We start from the raw sequence: 16,317 nt of genomic DNA on the forward strand, positions 1-16,317 counted from the left end.
GCTACACCAGGTTTGAGTCTTAGGTCCATTTGATTGGGATATCATTTCCCAATACTTTACTCTGAAGAAATGTCCATCTTTGAAATTAATTTGTATTCTTTGTATGCACCAGAATGATGGATCTAGTTTTCATATCTATTCCGTTAGCCACTGTCCTTTTATTCATGAATTCATTCCATTGATATTAAGAGATATGTAATGACCAGTGATTGTTAATTCCTGTAACTTTGGTTTGATGGTAGTTTTGGTATGTTTTTCTCTTCTTTGGGATTTGCTGGTGTTAGGTTATCTATTGCCTGTGTTTTGCTGGGTGCAGCTAACTTCCTTGGGTTGGTGTTTTCTTTCAAATATATTCTGTAGGACTGGATTTGTGAATAGGCAATGTTTAAATCTTGTTTTGTTAAGGAATAGCTTGTTTTCTCCATGTATGGTGAATGAAAGCTCCACTGGGTATAGCAGTCTGGGCTGGTATCCATGGTCTCTTAGTGTCTCTAAAACTTCTGTCTAGGACCTTCTGCCTTTTAGAGTCTCCACTGGGAAGTCAGGTATAATTGTGACAAATCCGCCTTCATATGTTACTTTGTCTTTTTCCCTTGCAACTATTCATATTCTTTCTTTATTCTGTATGTTTAGTGTTTTGATTATTATATGGCTAGGGGACTTTTTCTTGGTCCAGTCTATTTCACTTTCTGTAATATTCTGGTACCATTATATGCATGTCTTCTTTTAGGTTGGGAAAGTTTTCTTCTATGATTTTTTTTTTTTTTGGTTTTTCAAGACAGGGTTTCTCTGTGTAGCTTTGCACCTTTCCTGGAGCTCACTTGGTAGCCCAGGCTGGCCTCGAACTCACAGAGATCCGCCTGGCTCTGCCTCCCGAGTGCTGGGATTAAAGGCGTGCGCCACCAACGCCCGGCACCTATGATTTTGTTGAATATGTTTCCTGTGCCTATTAGCTGGGATTTTTCTTCTATCTCTATTATTCCTAAGTTTGGTCTTTTCATGGTGTCTCAGATTTCCTGGATGTCTTGTGTTAACTATTTATTGGATTTAACATTTTCTTTGACTGATGAATCTATTTCCTTTATGGTATCTTCAACACCTGAGTCTTTCTTCCATCTCTTTTATTCTGTTGGTGATGCTTGCATCTGTAGTTCCTGTTTGCTTCTCCATATTTTCCATTTCTAGAATCTCTGGGTTTGTGTTTTGTGTTTTATATTTCAATTTTCAAGTCTTGAACTGTTTACTTTACCTGTCTGTTTTTCTTTGCTTTCTTTAAGGGATTTATTGATTTCTTCCAATTTTTGTTTTTCTTTTTCTCAATTTCTTTAAGAGAATTTTTTTATTTCCTCCTTAAGGGCTTCTATCATCTTCATAAAGTTATTTTTAAGGCCATTTTCTTGTGTTTCCACTGCATTGGAATGTTCAGGTCCTGCTGTTGGAGGATCACTGGGCTCTGGTGGTATGATCTTGCTCTGGTTGTTGAATATATTCTTACACTGGCATTTACTCATCTGTTCTTCCAACTAGTATGGATCGTGCCTGTGCCTATGTAGTCTGTTCTTAAAGAGGTGTGTGTTGTGCCTGTGTCTGTTCTTCCAAATAGTGTGGTCTATGCCTGTGCCTATGTAGTCTGATGGGGTTGTGGGGAAGGGCTGGCCACAGGTGTCTGGGTTTGAGTGGCAGAGTGGGTCTTGGAGGGATAGAGTCAAGTGGGTGGTGGTGGTGAAGCCTGGAGGCAGGTCTCCCATGTGCTTGCTGGCTGGTAGAGTTTGCAACAGCGCAGTGGAGTTCCACCAGACTTGGGGTCAGGGCCAAGCTGCCTTGCTGATGTAGAGATGGGAGAGAGAGCAGCATGGGATGTGCCTTGAGATTTAGGGTCTGTATATTAGGGCAATTGAGCTGGAAGGCCAGTCACTCATCTGTTCTTCCAACTGGTGTTATTTGTGCCTGTGTCTATGTAGTCTCCTGGGGTTACATGGAGGGCTGGGCATTGGGAGGATGTTCAGATGTATGGGCTTGAGTAGCAGAGTCTGTCTTGGAGGGTGAGAGTCTAGTGGGTGGCAGGGGTTGGTGGAGGCACCTGGAGGCAGCTCTCTCGCCTGCTTGCTGATAGATGGGGACTGCACCAGAGCAGTGGAGTTCCACCCAGATAGATACCATTTAAATTGGACTTTGTCATGGGATATCTTGTTTTCTGGGTTTGTGGTGATTGAAAGTTTTGCCAGATTTAGTAGTCTGGGCTGGTATCTGTGGTCTCTTAGAGTCTGCAAGACATCTGTCCATGCCCTTCTGGCTTTTAGAGTACTCACTGAGAAGTCAGGTGTAGTTGTAATAGATCTGCCCTTAGATGTTACTTGTCCTTTTCCCCTTGCAGCCTTTAATATTCTTTCTTTGTGCTGTATGTTTAGTGTTTTGATTATTACATCAGGGTGGAACCATCTTTTCTGATCCAATCTACTTGGTGTTCTTATTTATTTACTTTTCACTTTACATGCCAGCCCCAGTTCCCCCTCCCTCCCATTCTTTCACCCCTCATCTCTCCCTCATCACAACCCCATCTACTCCTCAGAGGGTATAAGGCCTCCTTTGGGGAGTCAACAATGTCTGGCAAACCAAGTTGAGGCTGGGCTAAGCTCCTCCCCTCTGCATCAAAGCTGAGCAAGGTATCCCACCCTAGGGAATGGGCTGTAAAAAGCCAGTTCATACACCTGGGATAAGTCCTGGCCCCACTGCCAGGGGCTCCCCAAACAGATCAACCCATACAACTGTCACCCACAATTCAGAGGGCCTAGTTCAGTCCCATGTAGGTTCCCCAGCTGTTAGTCCAGAGTCCATGAGCTCCCACAAGCTTGGGTCAGCTGTCTCTGTGATTTTCCTCATCATGACCCCTCTTTGTCATATGATCCCTCTTCTCTCTTTTCAACTGAACTCCAGGAGCTCAGCCCAGTGCTTGGCACTGGATCTCAACATCTGTTTCCATCAGTTACTGGATGTAGATTCTATGATGACAATTAGAGCAGTCACTCATCTGATTACAGGGGAAGGCTAACTCAGGGACCCTCTCTGCTATTGCTAGGAGTCTAACCTGAGGTCATCCTTGTTGATTCCTGGGAATTTCCCTAGCACCAGGGTTCTCCCCAACCCTATAATGGCTCCCTCTATCAAGGTATCTCTTTGATTGCTCTCCCTCTCAGTCCCTCCTCCAACTCAGCCATTTTGATCACTCATGTTCCCATTCCCCACCCCTTCCTTTTATGCCTCCCTCCCAGTTTACCCAGGTAACTAGTTACTAGTTACCTAGTAACTAACCAACTACCAGGGTTTGTGAAGTCTTTAGTCTTGAACAATACACCACTGTATTAAAGCAGCACAGTCCTTAACTATATTCTAAAAAAATTCCTTATACACATAGATAAATGTACTCCCTATCAAGGAGATTTCACTTTGCTGCAGATGGAGACTATTAAACAAAACCAATAAAAATTGCAGAATTTGAAAAACCAGTACAATTGGATACATCTACCAGACCACTCCCAAATCTGATGCTCAGGGAACATTACCAAATATTGTGTAGAAAGATTGTAAGATCCAGGGAGTTTCTGTGATATTGTATCTTCTAGTAATTTCAAAGCTATATCCATAGTTGTCTTACTAAAATGGCTGCCTAATCATGAGATGAACAAGAAAAGCAACAATAGTCACACCAAGGTGGATTGGGGAAGACAAGGATGCCTAAACCCTTCAAAAAAAAATGAAGTTTCCTTTTCTAAACTTTTTCATTCCAAAAGACAATTAAGAAATAATCTCCCACCAGTACCAAAGATTGAGCCCTGAAAATATACGTACAAGGAAGATTACATAAACTTAGTTGCCAATATTAAGGAATATATTTGTGCATAAAAATATTCATGTAATAACAAATAGTGAAAAACAGACCATAAATTTTAAAGAGAGCAATGATGTGTATACTAGAGAGTTGGGAGTGAATTAAGGAAAAGAGGAAATGATATAATTATACAATAATCATAAAACTATAAGAAATAAAGCTTTTTAAGAAGGGAAAAGCAATTTTAGAAAAAATTCCAGTTAATAAAAATAAGAATACCACACTGGCAGCCATCTTAGCCCTCCTCAGGCTGCACCTACAGCCCTTCACTCAGTTTCTCAGCCATGTCGTCAGTTATTCTATATATTATAGAATTCTAGATGTGTGGACCAACTAAAAAGATCTTATTTTAATTTTATTACATCAGCATACAACAGAATTCCAGACAGAAGTGATCAGTATCAGAGCTTACACATTTAATAAGTCATTGAGAAGGCATGAACCAAAGGATTCCTATAATTTTTCTCAACAAAGGACATGGGCTTCATGTGCCAGTTAATGGTGTTGCTAATATGGATTTTCAGTCCTGATCACTAGGTGTTAGACAATACATAGTGGCCTCATCCCCAGTGAACACTCATCCTCCTGTTTTCAGCTGTCCTTGCTTGCCTTTTGTGGGTGCTGTCTTATGAGAGTCACACTGTAGACAAATTCCTAAACAGTCTTATCAAATAAGAAACACAGAGCCAAATACAGAGGTGCAGTCTGTAGAGATCAGAACAATAGCCGCCAACTAACCTTAGCTCACCACCTCGCCAGAGCTTCCCAAGAGAGCCTCTTCCTGCCTCACCTGCGCCTTCATTGCCTTCCTGTCCTCCCTTTTCGTTGGCTCTAAGCCCAGCCACATCACTTCCTCATCACTGCCTGTCTATACAGACTTCCAGGTCTCTATGGTTGGTACTGAGATTAAAGGCATTTGTCACCACACTTGGCTGTGTCCTTTCAATATACAGAGACTCTGGCTGCCACGTGATCAGATTAACAGCATGTGCTACCACCACCTGAATGCTGAATGACCATGAACTCTGGTCTCCAGGCAAACTTTATTTATTAACATACAAATAAAACACCACATTTCAGCACAAATAAAATATCACATCACACTTTGGCCTACCAACCAGTGTTGTCTTTGCCAAGATCTCTTTTAGACATCCACTTGGTGGAAATTCAGAGATTATTTAAAGAGAATGGATCTTGAGAGATGCTTGAGAATTTCAATGTGCATGCTGCTGTTGAAGATGAACTGATGAACTGTTTCCAGCATGTACATCAGACAGCACAGAGCTACCTCTAATTCTAAGGCAAAGGATCATATGCCTTTGGCCTGTGGAGGTGAATGTTTTTATTTTAATATACATAAATATTCCTGCAAACAGAAAAACACACCACATCCCTGTAATTAAAATAAATCTTGAAAATAAGTGTTACATCAGTGGTTTTCAAACTATGAGAAGTGACACTTTCAGAGAGATCACATAACAGATGTCCTGAATATCAGATATTTACATCCCGATTCATGCAATTAATACCTTGGTAAACTCTTACCAGTAGTGAATGTTGGTATTAACAGTAGTGATGTTTTAAAATATTCCTGGTTTGTGTTTCAGTTAGTCACTAAATGGATTCATTAGTAATTACAGCTTCAGCTGAGAACTTACAGTTAGTTCTACTGAGACTGAAAAATCATAGATTTATGTGATTTCCTTTCACTCACCTCCAGCATGTCTTACAGTCTTTACTAAATATGATATATATTCAAATGTGTCGATCTAATTCTTTAAGCATAGATGAGTTAACAACAAAAACAATACCTTCAACATACTTGAAGCATTACTTCAAATATTTGAAGTGAGATTATAATGCAACTAGACTTGGAGGACTGAATGTCTGTCTTTTAGAAGTATGTATTTAGGCAAATCACTATCTATTTAATATTAAATCACCTCAAAGACTCTACTTTCACAGCTGTTTCATTTATAGTCCATTTGCACACTGATACACCTACTTGTCAATTCTGCACAATCTGTAATATTTTTACATGGATTATCATCTTCATTGATAATCTTGGGCAAAATTGTGCAAGAGATAAAGCTTATATTTCACTATCTATTGTCCAATTTCAGAACTCTGCTCCAACATTATACTCATTTCCTGTCTCCCACATGCCCCTGACTTAGTGTAGTTTTCTTTGAATATTTTAATTTTCTCCACACTTCATATTTTATTTCTGCTATGCACAGCTCCATGAAGGATGCCCACTAATGTCGATATATTAAAGCTGCCCTTTGACTTTTCTTTTCAGGGCTTAAAATAATCTAACAGATACCACAGTGAGATTAGAACCAAGACTTCATTTTCAGGTGGCTACTACAGCAATTTAATATTGATCATTTGGATTTCATCTTTGCTGCCCAGTACACTGATGGCATTTCCACAGACAGAGCACTGCCCATTGGAAGGAAAAACTAATCTCCCTGTATGTTCCATCCTGATAAGGGATAGATTCCATTGTTTCAATAAATACAGCCTAATGATGAAAAACACTTTAAAGTTTCAACCACAGAGCTCAATTTTTTAAACCAGAATTTATGTACTCAGCATTTACTTGGTGCTTACCACATGCTGGGAACTATAAAAGGCACTAGGCATCTTTTTTCCCCAAAGACAGGACACAATCCTTGTGCAGGGGGAGGTAGAGTGGTCTGTCATATCTTAGTAAAGCATATCCCACATGATGTAGATATAATGGCTTCTTTAATTTCAGTTTTTAAGAGAAGGCTTTAGTCTCTTACAATTTTCTCTTAGTCTATAAAGAATTGTTTGCAGTAATTCTAATGCAATTGTTTAATCAAGCTACTTTACATAAATTGTTTCATTTGTCTCCCAAAATAGAAATTCCCTAACCTAGTTTCTCCTTATGTAAGTAATTTAAAAGACTTCTGAAAATAAGTCTTGGCTTTAAATAGTTTTGTTAGAGTACAAATTAACAGGAACCTTAGTTTATTCACAAGAAAGGAAACAAAATCAGTATGATTTCTGAAATGTTTTCATAAACTTTATGTATTCCTAGAACATTCTTTAGTAGATACTAAGTCTTAATGCAATTAGTACTACCTCTCATTTCTATACAGAGGATCAGGATCTCAGGAGGTGTAGTGCACAATCAGACGTTTACTGAGGACTGTTGAATTTGTAATGTTTCTAGGCAATGCGTTTAAAGTAGTGGTAATTATTGTTATGCAAATTTTGTATTGTGTTAGATATTTGTAACAAAAATTTTTGTGGAGAATTTTTTAAAAGAGAATTCTAGAGACCAACATAAATGTTCTCTCATTACATCAAACTTAAAGTGTTGGCAGTGGCAAACCAGTGCTAAAGTGCAGGCTTAGGCATTAACACATTTGTGGTGAGAAAAGAGCAGACAAATACAATTTGAGTAAACATTTTCAGTCATGAATTCTTGTCTGTACTGACTGAGTTATACAGCATAGGAATTTATATCCCATTTTATAGGTTATCAAGACCTTTGCCATTATTGCACATTTCCAACCTTACATACATACAAGTTCTGTCATTTTTCTTTCAGAATTGTATTCTCATGCAATATGCTAGTAAAAAATTATTGTTTCAATAACAGAATGTGGGCATGAAGAATTATGTGCAAAGATCTCAGTAGCAATGAGATAGAAAGCTGTCTTAGGGTATCTCAGGATTTTGTAAATGTGTATCCTGCCATTTTAAATGCTTCAGACAGCTGGCACAGAGTTGATGGTTTCCTCAGTCTCTACCCTGCACCACTCTGTAGGTGCAATGGTGTTACAGACTCACAAGACTCTACCTGCTTTTGCAAATATTTGCCCATCGAGACCTCCGCTCAACCAGCTGTTAACTTGTGTTGAGGTCTTTTATACTCTAGGCGCTAAGTTCACAACTTTTCTGAGGTTGATTCCAAAAGGAAAACTGTCTAGCTTTCTCTCTAGATAAGGCTTGATCTATTTGGAAAACTTGAAAAGAGTCTAAATCTATAAATATATTCATAGAGGGAGATTATCAATGAAAAGAAACTGTGATGGGAGATCGCTACAGTTGGCAGTTAATGAAAATGCACTGTAACAGCTGAGGAGAGAAAATGAAAGCACTTTAAAGAGAGTCCATGGGAAACAGATAGCAGCCATGGTGTTGAGCATGATTCTTATGATTAAATGGCTCAAACTAAGCTGGGCAGTGGTGGTGCACGCCTTTAATCCCAGGACATGGGAGGCAGAGCCAGACAGATCTCTGTGAGTTTGAGGCCAGCCTGGTCTACAGAGTGAGATCCAGGACAGACACCGAAACTAGACAGAGAAACCCTGTCTCGGGGAAAAAACCAAAACCAAAACAAAACCAAAAAAAAAAAAAAAAAAAAAAAAATCCTAAATGGCTCAGGCTGCCAAGGAGAGGAGGTTGGAAAAGGACTCATTACACTAACTCTGAAAAAAGAAAACAACCCACAAGTTCTAACCCCTCTCACATTGCATCCTATCAGCCAGGCACAATTCTACTGTGTTTCGTTACAGCTGATTAAAGTGCCTGCAAGATTCTCCATTGCAAAATTATTTCTTTCCAGGAACCTAACTCATGCAGTGGCAAACAGGCTTATAAACCACCACATAAATGGGGTATTTTAGAAAGTAAGATGTACTAGAAACTCACTAAAATGGGAACTATTGCTGTTTAGGCTTCTTAAATATAGAGCAAATGTGTGCACCTATATATCCATGTACCTTATTAATATTTGATATTTTTGTATTGATCTTCCTATAATCTGGTAACAATTTTCACATGTCTCTGTCTCTTTGTCTCTGTCTTTGTCTCATATACATAAACACCACAGACACACACAACACACACACAAAAAACATACATTCCCCCCCCCACACACACACAATCCAGAAGGCTACAGTTCCACAGGGAGCAACATTTTTCATGTCCTTTGTAGGAGAAAAAATTTACTCACAATTTGAGCAAATACTAGAAGGAAGTGGTTTCTCACAGACTTTTCTTGGGTGATTATCATGCTTAGTAAGTGCTCTGAGAGAAATACATCACTATTGTTCTTGTTTATTCCTTCCTTCATTTAAAAAAAATCACTCAATTTCCTAGCTTCCCAGGAAATTGGTCATATGACATTGTTTCAACCAATTTAATCCAAAAAAGGCAGAGTGATTAACTTATGAAAGTTCAGAGTCTGCAGACACATCTAGTGCTTGTGAGCTGCTGGTTGAGAGGTTATGGGAATAAAGAAGTATATATATATAAAGCCTGATTTTGTTCACACTGCAGAAGAGGAAGAAATGCAGCCCACCTAACGGCACTGGCTTCAGATGCTCTGTGGTTCAACTGCTAAGGTTAGCTTCCAGCAATTCATCTATTCCTAACTGGTTCAGACACCATACCCCTAATGTGAAAGCTCCAGAACACTAGATGACTGTTGTATTTGGAACAAGATAAGACTTTCCACTCTCTTCATATCTATTCAGTGTAGTAATTTACACTCTAGCTAGAGCATTCAGACAACTGAAGGAGATAAAAAGTATACAAATTGGAAACAAAGAAGTCAAAGTATTGGTATTTTCAGATAATACAATACTTTATATAAGTAACCACAAATGGTTTACCAGGGAACTCTTACAGCTGATAAACACCTTCAAGTTGGTGGAAACAATCTTAAGGCACACACAAAATAATCAGTAGCACCCCTATTTACAAATCACAAATGAACTGAGAAAGAAATAAGGAAAACAAAACCATTTTCAAAAGCCACAAATGATATAAAATATCTTTGGATAACTAACCAAGCAACTGAAAGACTTGTATAAGAAATCTTCCAAGATTTGAAGAAAACAGTATCAGAAGATGGAAACAACGCCCATGCTCATTGATCAGGAGGGTTAACATACTACAAATGGTCATCTTGTCAAAAGGAAGCCACAGAATTAGTGCAATCCACATCAAAATTCCAACACAATGCTTTACAGAACCTGAAAGGACAATGTAACATGAATTGCTAAACATCTTATTAATAGAAAAACACCCAGAGCCAGATACTGGGGTGAAAGTTGAAAGATCAGAGAAACAAAACAAGCCACAGCCAACCCCACCTCGCCAACTTCTCAGCTGATCCTGTTTCCACAAATCCTCAGACTGAAAGCCTCTGAGTCCTCACCCCTGAGGGTCTCAGTTGAAATGCTGCTTAGTTCCTGTCTCTTCATGCCTTATACATCATTCTCCATGCAGTCATGTCACTTCCTGGGATTAAAGGTGTGTGTGCTTCCCAAGAAAAGTCATGAGATCTCAAGTGCTGGTATTAAAGGTGTGCGCCACCATGCCTGGCTCTGTTTCCAGTGTGGTCTTGAACTCAGAGAGATCCAGATGGATCTCTGCTTTCTGAATAATAAGATTAAACACGTGTGCCACCACCATGTCTGGCCTCTATGTCTAATCTAGTGACTGGCTCTGTCCTCTGATCCCCAGATAAATTCATTAGTACACACAATATATTATCAGGGTGTAAAATATATCGCCACAGGACAATACTCAATTTCATATGAAAAAAAGATAGTTAAAATGATCCTGAACAATCATATAACTTCTGGAGGTATCACCATCCTCGGTTTAAAAATGTACTACAGAGCTATAGTAATAAAATATATGATATTGGTATAACCACAGACATGTTAGTCACTGGTCAATGGAAGTCAACTGATGTCCCAAACACAAATCCACACACATATGGACACCTTATTTTTGATAAAGAAACCAGAAATACACAACGGAAAAAAAATCTTCAACAAATATTGCTGGTCTAACTGAATATCAGCATATAGAATACAAATAGATCCATATGTGTCACCTTGCACAAAACTCAAGTCCAAGTGAATCAAAATGAACCTGATAGGAAAGCAAGTTGGGAACAGCTTTGAATGAGTTAGCACAGGAGACAACTTCCTGAACAGAAAACTGTTCAGGCACTAAGATCAAATATTTATAAATAGGACCTCATGAAACTGAAAAGGTTTGTAATGCAAAAGACACTGTCATTCAGAAAACCAGGCAAACTACAGAATGGAAAAAGATTTTCACCAACTCCACACATCATAAATAAGAACTAAAGAAACTAGACATTGTCAAAACAAATAATCCAATACCTAGTCCAGACATCATCAGAGAGGCTGTGTTAATGGGAGGGGGAGCAGAGGCCCACAGTCAAACATTATTGAGAGAGAGAGAGAGAGAGAGAGAGAGAGAGAGAGAGAGAGAGAGAGAGAGAGAGAGAGAGAGAGAGAGAGAAACAGCAACAGCCCAGGTTTGAGGTCTCCATTGGGTCCCTCCACTCAGCACTCAGTGAAAGAAGGGAAGTAGAAATGGTGGGAGCAAGAAGAGTCAAGGGCATTGAGAAAGCACAGCCTTTAGAATCAAGTAAGCTGGGCTCATAGGGCTCAGAGAGACTGAATCCTCAATCATGAAGTCTGCATGAGTCTACTCTAGGACTTCGGCTTATACGTTATGTTTGTTGGCTTTGTGTTCTGACTGTTTTGCCTGCTCTTGGGACCCTTTTCCTCCTACTGGGTTGCGACTCCTATCTTGTGCCATGTTTAGTTGATGTCCCTGAGAGGCTTACTTTTTTCTGGGGAAAGACAAGTTGGGGAGTAGATCTGGGTGAGAGAGGAGGTTAGTAAGGAACTGTAAAGTGTGAAGGGAGAGGGAGCTTCAGTCAGGATATATTGTATGAGATTTTTTTTTAAAGAATATATTGTTAGAATTTTTCAGTACATATAAGATAGAAAAGTTCAGCTCAAAGGTGAGAATATACTGCCATTCCATCATTTCTGGGATTGCCAGGTAGCAAGACTGAAAGGCATCTGGTCCCACAGTTGGGAAGAATGTTGATGAATGATGATGTTCTTCTCACTTCCTCCTTTTCACTTAGTCTGGAACCCAACTCACAGAATGATAATCTCCATAGTCAGGATGGCTCTTCAAACATTATTTGAATCTCTGTAAAAATATCCTCACAAACTCATGCACTGTGGTGTATTCTTGGTAATTCTAGGTACCATCAAGTATACTATCAAGGTTATCACACATTTTTCATGAACTTAGATTTTATATCAGTGTTCCACCTGCTTCCTGAAGTATCGTATTAATTTCTTAATGCAAAATGATGCCACCAGATAAGTATATCTATCACCCCTCATTTAAAAAGTTTTTCTTTACAGAAAATGGAGACCATCACAGAAAACCACAGTTGGACACCTGCAAATTCTGGAAGATCATGGAGAGTCTAGCCCTAGTGGATACATCTACATCACAGCTCCAGCATCTGTGGCTCAGGAAACATCTGGGAAGAGCAAGCAGAAAGATTGTAAGAGGTAGAATAAGGTTGTAATATTAATAGTTTTATAATCATGCAGGCCATCTTTAAGATTTTCTTTGTATTCCAGTATCTATTACTGATATAGGCAATTAAAAAAGCCATTGTAGCTGCAACCATTATACAATCCAATAGATGGAAAAAAACAATACAATTCTCAGGGAAAAAAGCTCTCTTAATTCTAATGACCAATTGCAAAAGTTTACTGAGGAAAATGGACAAAATATATCCTGTCCCACATTAGCCTTTATAATTGACATGAGGGGCAGTATAATCATATTTTCCAAACAAAACAAAACAAATAAACAAAAAAGTTTCATCCCTAACACAGTAGTTTACCAGAGGGAAAGTTGCCTGAGAATAGCAAACAAGATCATGTTGTGTCCCGTCACAGGTGTATCTTTTATCCCCTCAATAAAAGGCACTGGATTCTGCATTGGTAGGCTGAGAATTAATATGCAATACGGTCAGTAGACAAAACAACATCATTTTTGAGGAGTAGGCATTATTGTATCCTTATTTTTTCACCAAAGTCCTGACTTGATGATTTAAAACATTGACGTCTCTCCAAGGCATCTTTTACTCTTTCTCTTGGGATGTCTGGTATTTATGAGTTTGTCAACTATCTTTAGTTGACTGATGGTCTCTGGGATGCTGTCTGGATCAGATACATTGAATGGGTGACACCTGTGGCTTTGTTCAATTTCTGAAAAGAGTCAAGCATAACATCATTCTTCTATTAAAAGAACATCAAACTCTTACTATTGATTAGTTTATGAATTTTTAACACATACTCATCTTGTGTTTCCTTTAGGTCAAAAGGAGATGAAACAGCATTACCCTTTAAAGCGTGAAATTAAAGTTAGCATAACTAAGTATAGCATAGTAATTGTGAAGTTAGGTATGTGTATATACCTATGTTTTTATAATTTAAATTTTCCAACTAAGTATTTGATGATAGTTCATAATGCCTTTATCCTATGAATAGTAAGGGATTTTAGAAATATTAATATTCTAAAAATAAATTTCTAGCACAAATAGGACCATTATCACTTTTATTTGTAATGAGTTCTAGCGTGGACATGTATAAAGAGTTGTATGACAAAGTCATATTCTAGATATGACATAATGGTAATTTTCTGGAGATCCTGGAGGCTCATGCCCTGGCATGTCCTCTAAAGATGACAGGGGGTTGGCATTATGCATATCTGTAGTGAATTCCAACAGAGATCTCTATACTTGCAAGTAGAGAAGGTCCCAGACACAGTCATATCTAATTTTAGATATCAAGCTGATGTCCATTAACTATTAATTATATACTAGGAGCTTGGAAAGCTGTATAAAACATTCAGTTTATACTGTATAAAAGATCACTTTTAAAGAGGATATGCTCTCTTTAACCACTTCCCTTGCCAGAATCTGATAATTTATCAGATCATGGTGATGCACATGCACACACACATGCACACACACATGCACACACACATACACACACACACACACACACACTCACACATATACACCAATATGTGGTTAAATGTAAATGGTGAACTATGATCGTATAATGTAATTTACTTCAATATTTCCCTCCCTTATAAGTGACATCAGGCCAGGTATGGTAGATTTCTTGTAACCCTATTACAAAGGGCACCATGCCCCATGCTGGGCCACATGCATTTTGAACCTGTGGAAAGGGCCAAAGTAATAGACAACAGCCACTGTGACTCCAGCATAGAGTCACGGAGATCTTTTGCCTGTGTTTACAGGGTCACCAGAATCTGTGCACACTGACTACCCACAGCCCTGGATCCATCTTTAGTGGACCTACAAGGAACCTGAGGATAACAAAGATGCTAAAGAAGGGTATGCAGACTCATCCTATGTCACTTTCTCTCTCACTGAGTCCTTGCACTAGCTGTGGAGACTGTGGAGGATCTCTTCCCAGGCTAGCAGCTACCAGGCTCCAACCATTCACATACATCTGTTGAGGATGGAGACACATGAGCAAACTGGCTTGATCCACAGGAGCTACAAGCAGTGCCCCTCTCCCCATCATCACCCCAGTGGACAGACCCTCAATGAACCTGTCTTGGAATCTCCAATCCCCTTCTCTAAATTCCAAACTTAACTCACAGGCTACATTTAACCTGTAGCCAAGTTCAAACCACAAGACCAGACATTACCTCTTCTGTGAATGGGCAGGACTAGCAGGCCCCTTATGCAGATACCTGGATCTCCAGCCAGAATATTGTCAATCTACCAATGATCAACCCTTGGAAAAATAAATTCCCAAATCAATTCAGTTTTAGTTTTTCTTGTTGATCTCAGTATTTGAGATCTCAGACCAGTCTGGCCTCCAACTCACAAAGATTTGCCTGCCTCTGGCTCCTGAGTGCTGTGCCACCACTGCCCAGTCTGTCTGATTTTCTGTCAGGTGAAGGATCACATTGGTTTCACAGTCAATGAGCTCACCTATATAAAGATGAATCATAATAAAATATGAAGATGTGGAATTAAAACTTCAACTAGACCATTTTAAAATACAATGCTCAAGACTTCTAATTTATGCAGAGAATTCCACCAAGCACAATGCACACAGCCAGGTCACTGTGGTCTGTATGAATTGTGAAGGATCCACCAGCAGAGGACCCAGAGGCATACTGCTCATCATCATGGTGCTCAGTGACCATAACCACTTTCTCTTATAACAGATAGACAGAGTAAAATCCAGTCCCGTACTGCCCAATCATGGAGATCCTTGCAACAACTAGCAAAAGGGATTTAAAGTTAAGGGAGAGCAAGCAAGATGGCTCTGCAGAAGGAAGAGTTCTCAGGAACCTAATTGTCTTAAGTTCTTCCCTGACCTCCAAAAGTACTCACTCTAAAATATACTACATACACCACTCAAACAAGTTTTGAAAAATTAATAACCCAAAAGTAGTAATGAGTTGAGAATATTATGGATCAAAGGCCACACACCTGGACAGCCTCCATCAACAATTTTGTGCCAGATTAGTAATGGTTCCCAAGTCAGCTTTGATCATTCCAGTGCCTGTGTCTAGCAGGGCCAGCATACATCCCTGAGGGTTGGAGATGATGCCTATTTTTAGCTTTTACTGTAGCCTAACTTAGAAGGTTCTCTTGGACTCTCATAGTGAATCTTGTCCCAGGCCTATAATTACATACATATAGTCACATTATTCCATTTGTATAAAGTGTCCCTTCCCTTCCAAACTTGTGGCAGATTTTTGGGATCAACTGATGGATTATTCCTGTCAATCACTCCCACTAAGTATCCCAGTACACACTGATTCTCCCACTTCTATAAGCTTTTAAAAATACAACGGAATACTCCCATTTGAAGCATTAGAAACCAACTCCTGTAAGAAAATTTTCCTTGGAATAGAAAGCATTGATGATGAGGTGCATGAGGTGAGTGACTTCTGTCTGAAATGCAAAGTTCTCCACCTCTTCCTCTGGCATCTATAAATGAAAAGGTCATGTAGTACCATGAACCACAATAAATCTGCACCTTGTAAAATATTAATGTTCACCTGTTTCATTTAAGTGACTTTATTCAGAGGCAACGTTAATACTGCTTTAAGTCCCAAGAGATGAGAACAGACATTTTTAAAGTCATTGAAATTTCAGTGAGAAGGGAAATCAAGAGTGGAAAATATTCAAACAATGGTTCTTCAACCAATGGAAAGTCAGACTCTTTGAACTATTTGTTAGAGCTCAGCTTGGTGGCTCAGAACCTCAACACCTGTGGATACATCTTAGGAAAAAAAAATCCAGAATTATAGTTAACTAGATTAAGAACTGTACACAGCACCCATGCACTTACAAGTGGGTAGATTGTTAAACAGACCTTTTTTATCATTTGACAAAGAAAAAACTAAGAGAAGCAGCAGCCATTTCTCTGTGCTGTTCTCCAAGGGCTTAAGTTGATGAAACAGTTGTACAGTGCCACCCAGAAAGGAACAGGAACCCCAGAGCACAGGAGTGGAGGTGTTAG

The 16,317-nt window shown here is 39.1% G+C and overlaps 1 long non-coding RNA gene across 1 annotated transcript; it reads right to left on the minus strand.

The window, feature by feature from the left end:
* Positions 1 to 239: 239 nt before the first annotated feature.
* On the minus strand, positions 240 to 14,844 carry LOC143270170 (uncharacterized). Its single transcript, XR_013047158.1, has 3 exons — positions 14,665 to 14,844; positions 917 to 13,005; positions 240 to 747 (listed from the first exon to the last, which is right to left on the minus strand). It is a non-coding gene; the product is annotated as an uncharacterized LOC143270170 (long non-coding RNA).
* Between the last annotated feature and the right edge of the window lie 1,473 nt (positions 14,845 to 16,317).

This window comes from Peromyscus maniculatus, chromosome 22 (assembly GCF_049852395.1).
Source record: "Peromyscus maniculatus bairdii isolate BWxNUB_F1_BW_parent chromosome 22, HU_Pman_BW_mat_3.1, whole genome shotgun sequence".
Lineage (NCBI taxonomy): Eukaryota > Metazoa > Chordata > Mammalia > Rodentia > Cricetidae > Peromyscus > Peromyscus maniculatus.